This window comes from Oreochromis aureus, linkage group 3 (assembly GCF_013358895.1).
Source record: "Oreochromis aureus strain Israel breed Guangdong linkage group 3, ZZ_aureus, whole genome shotgun sequence".
Taxonomy (NCBI): Eukaryota; Metazoa; Chordata; class Actinopteri; order Cichliformes; family Cichlidae; genus Oreochromis; species Oreochromis aureus.
Genome location: NC_052944.1, coordinates 119,821,621 through 119,826,601, shown reverse-complemented (window position 1 = coordinate 119,826,601; position 4,981 = coordinate 119,821,621). Strand labels below are relative to the sequence as shown.

The window sequence follows — 4,981 nt, the reverse complement described above, 5'->3', positions numbered from 1 at the left end:
ATTCACCTGTGGGCTCCACCTCTGTTTGGACCTGGTCACATGATGCTGTCACTGAGCTGCACTGAAGCACATGCAGCTTCACCTCCAGCCTGTATTTTCCTGACACGTCCTGCAGCGCCTCCTCCTGGTGGAGCAGCTTGTTGCCCTGATCAAATGTCAGCTGACTGCTGGAGCCTGAACTGTCCCTGTGCTCCAACCTTCAGGACTGAACACCAGAGTGGAGCAGAGAGCCTGAAGAGCCTCCACTGTGTCCTACAGGATGGATTCATGTTGACATGAAGTTCAAACTGCCTGTGTCACTTCAACACACTCTCACAGAAGAGTTTCTAACCTTCACTTCCTGGTTAAATAAAGGTTAAACAGGTTAAATCTGTTTAACAGAGATGATCTCAGAGAAACAAAGTAGAGAAATCACAGGTAGAAACTTACAGACTGCAGCTGAGCTGTTATTTACAGGCTGTTACGTGTAGTTGGTGCACAGAAGGCTGTTCTGTTAAAACAACACATTTTTAGACCAAAGTCAATTTCATCTTGTAAATAAAGAATAAAAACATCCCTGCCTGCTAAAACAAGTCTGCATATCTGAGAGAAAAGCAACAACATGAAAGCTTCAGGATTATTTCTTCTGATTTGGTCCAAGACTGTAGATGAACTCAAAGATGAGCTTCATGCTGTTCGGGTGGTGTAGTACCTGAGTGGAGGAGAAGCCTCCGTCATAGTTCTGCTGCCCAGTCAGCCACCTGATAATACCAGAGGCATATCCCAGATCCTCAGCAGTCGGGGAGGCGCTGAGTTTGGCCAACAGCACATAAGAACTGATCTCCACTGACAGGGAGGCTGATGTTTCTGCTGCTGTCTGAGACCAGCAGAGGAAACCTCCTACAAACACAATAACAGTCACAGTGATGCTAATAAAGCCTGAATGATGTCCTGCTAAAGGATGACTCACCTTCCCTCACTGCAACTGTGTCTAAGTGCTGCAGAAGGTGAGCGCGGGTCTCCACGTCTCCTGCAGGTGAACACAGAGGCCAGCAGAGCTGTAGCTGCTGCTCAGGTCACTGAGAGACTCCTGAGACAAGCCAGGCTCTGGATCATCACAGGATCCTTTAAAAGATCACAACAAAGAACTTTAATAGTCAAACAGAAATCTTCTTTCATTAAACCCAGTGTGAGAACAAAAGGAGGCAGAGTTCCTGATTCACTGAGTCAAACAACAAAGACAAAACTCCAAAACACAAACTTAACAACGTGGTGTTTGCTGTACAGTGAGGAATGCCCAGACTTCTACATCGGAGACAAACAGCCACTTCACAAGCGCACAGCATAGAAGAGCCACCTCCACGGGACAAGACTCAGCAGTCCAGCTGCATCTTAAGGTCAAAGGTCACTCTTTCGAGGATGCCAACGTTCACATTTTGGACAGAGAGGACAGATGGTTTGAAAGAGGAGTGAAAGAGGCCATCTATGTCCACTGTGAGCGACCATCTTTGATCAGAGGCGGGGCTTACGACACCAACTGTCTGCCATCTATAATCCAGTTTTGAGATCCTTCCCAGACGCCTTAACGCCCACTCACATCCTGGGCCATCTGACCTCAGGAAATCACATGATAGAGTGGGGCCAGGTTTCACAATGAGCTCACGTTATTTGTGCCTTTCTGAATACCGTATTGGTGTTCGGCTCTACTCCTAGTTGGGATTATTGTCCTTTGCTGATGGCTGTATTGTGCAGCCATGAGGATCCTTAATAATGCAGCTGCATTATTTATCCACCATAACAGAGGTTAGTGTTCAGCTCTGTCACCACTCTGGCCACATGAGGCCACACTTGTACTTCCAGCTCTGAGCTGCTGCTGCTGAACACGTTACTTTTGTAATCATGTCTCCAAGCAGCATCACAGCTTTCAAAGAAGAAAAAAGCATTATTTCCTGATAATGTCTGATGTGCTTGTACAAGATGTAAAGACTGGTAATTTGAGGAAATCCTTTCAAAAACATATTTGCTTGCACAGAGCAGTGAGCCTTCTTGGTTTCCTTGTAGATTAAAACAGGATGGAGTGATGAGGTAGGCGGTGCTGCACGGCTGTCTATGGGATGACCTGTACATCAGAACCACATCAGCCCAGACCCAGACATCTACCAGCACAAGTACAGAGCCTTTATCTCACATGTCTGAGCATTCGTTCACCTTCATCTGTTTGTCTGTTCTTACTGACAGCTCTTCATCCAGTCCACCTTAAACACAGTGGGTGTGTTGCTGGGAATGGGAGTTACCTTATGGAGCTGTTATTGCAGTAAAACTGTTTTGTGTGTGTATTTCAGTCCATACGAATTCGTGTAGCTCTGTGTGGAGATCCTTGTGTACATATTGAAACCTGTCTGTGTGTCACTCAGCCAGGCTTTTCAATCGGCTGTTTTTGTTTTTTAATACGTGACCTTTGCTAAAGTTCATCCAAAGGTGCAAATGATGTGTGACAGGATGTAAAGATGTGTTTGTCTGTAGGACAACAGTTTAGCTGCTCTGTGGCTGACAGGCTCAGTTTATCTCCAGCTCAGCACTAACAGGTGAATATTGCACAGGCTGAGGTGTGATGTTAGAGGGCTGCTCGTGGTGGTTGTGCTGATCACAGACAGGCTCAGTTGGATCTGAATGCACATCTGTGTCCAAACACTGCAGTAAGTTCACATGTGGTAAATCCACTGCATCGGCACAACCGTCACTACCAGTCGACTAATGTGACACTTGCAGACTGAGTGATGATGGTGGTTTGTACTGAGTGTGAGACAGAGCTGACCCCTGACCTCAGGGTGGAGAAATCTGATAGAAAACTCTGACTCAGCAAAAATGTAGCCAAGGTCACATGTAAGAGGACAGCCAATGAAAAAGCTGGGTGAGTTGTAACTAATAACTTAGCTGACACAGTCAGATACATGCCTGTTTTTATGGCAGGTTTATTTGGCTGTTTTGAAAAGGATTTTATCCTAATAACTCAGTTTAACTATCACAACAATGAAATGGTGCAAATGTAAAATCCTTGTATTTTGAGTAACTTTATGATTGGCTGCATGTGATGTGGGGACATGTGGCAATGATAACAAAACAAACATAACTTAGGCTGCATGTAAATGGGCTCTGTGCAACTTTGAATCAGCTCCTGTTGGCCTCCAGGTTCTGGAAACACTTCCAAGCAGAGCTGCCGCTTTGCAAGCCCGACTGGGAACAGTTCCCACAGCAGGTGGTTCCCATCATGTCAGTGGTTGGCGTGTGGGTGAGGAAAGGACTCACAGGTAGGTGAAGGCTGCTGTTTATTATCAGGAACACAGGATGACTGGCGAGCTGAAATGACTGAAGCGAACACACGTACAGAGTCGAGCACATTAACATCAACAATGATGCTGAGCAGAGAGAACATGAGACAAAGTTCAGCCAGCAGCACTGAGATCCTGAACCCTGAAGCCCTACGACTCATTTCATTGCCACCTGAAAACAAAATCCTACATTTGTGAGCCAGTGGGAAAAAATCCAACGACACAAACTGAGAATCCAGGCTGTGCACAAAAACAGCCATACAAGGACACATTTAAGGACAAGAGGACTTTGCAGCATCACGTCTGTTAGCTGGGCTTCTTAAATGAAATGATAGACGTGGATCCGTCTCAGCAAGCAGCTTCTTCCTCCATGGATGTCCACGAGCATCAGTCCAGCTGCTTTAGCCTAAGAGACCCACCAGAAGGTGGAAAAGAAGGAGGATGGATCAGTGTGTGACGCCCTGTGATATAGAATCCCAAGAGGACACAAAGCAAAAGAAAATCAAAAGCAGCATCTGATCACAAGCCTGCACCGGCCAATCACAGCTGGAAGTTTCCTGGATGTGTTCTGGATGAGTAGCACTATGTCAGATGGGCACAGCAGAAAGTACAAGAGCAGTAAAACATTAAGAGAAAAAAGAGAAAAACACTAGAATAGACAAACAGAATGACATAATATAATAGTAGAATAAAATACTTTGTTACTTAGGGGAAAAATTGCACTTGGTGTAATTGCACATCAAGGAGACAGGACGAGATTTACGATTGTGTGTGTTGGTCTGCACATGTGGGGTCTTCTGCAGAGACCATGTTGTGGAGTCTGACAGCAGTAGGGAGGAAAGACCTGTGAAACCTCTCGGTCACCCATGCTTGGTGTAAATTCAATGTTTCAAGCCGCAGTTGGTCGTCATCTTCATTGAAAAATAAATATGAATAAATGATAACGAAATAAATAAATAAATAACTGTAACAGAGACTGAGGAAGACTGTAACGGAGTCCAACAGTCTGCAGTGGCCACCACAGTCCACCGTCTTCACATCACAAGGACAATTTCAACATGTCTGTGACCAGTGGCGTCGTTAGGCCTATTTTAGGGGTGCTGAAGCCTCCCTAAAATATTCTTAAGCCCCCCAAATAATTTGGTGTTTTTTTTTTTTTTTTTTTTTTTTAACTTATTCTATTTTTTTAACAGAACTTGCAGACAAATTCAATATAAAGATGCTGGAATATGAGTTTAAAGAAATAATAATATAAACCTGTCGCTATTCACATAAATATGATCATAACTCGGTTGGTCCCTTTCACTTTACACTGTTAAGGTAGCGTCAGTGCTTCGTTATCCAATCCATTCCAGTTGTTCACAGGGAACATCACATTACTGAAAATCCAGTCCTCGTTTTCACTGCTACTTTACACTCCGCTCGTCTACACCTGCGGACACACTAGCGTACATGCTGCAAACAGCAAGAAAACATGGATATACGCAAAAAAGTAAGTCTTCATCACTGGCTGGTAGTAACAATTAGTTAGCTCCAGCTGACAGCAGAGAGTCCCATGTAATTAATGAACCAGGTGCTCCCATTTTGATAAATAAAAACCTGGCTAGTGCACTAAGTTAAATTGTTAGCATAATGTTAATTTCTGTCACTCGTTTTAGCTCTGAAAAATGGAG

At 44.4% G+C, this 4,981-nt stretch overlaps 1 long non-coding RNA gene across 1 annotated transcript; it reads right to left on the bottom strand.

The window, feature by feature from the left end:
* Window positions 1–237: 237 nt before the first annotated feature.
* Window positions 238–1,082, bottom strand: LOC120437979. The gene is made up of 4 exons (XR_005611552.1): window positions 950–1,082; window positions 692–879; window positions 430–490; window positions 238–252 (listed from the first exon to the last, which is right to left on the bottom strand). It is a non-coding gene; the product is annotated as an uncharacterized LOC120437979 (long non-coding RNA).
* Between the last annotated feature and the right edge of the window lie 3,899 nt (window positions 1,083–4,981).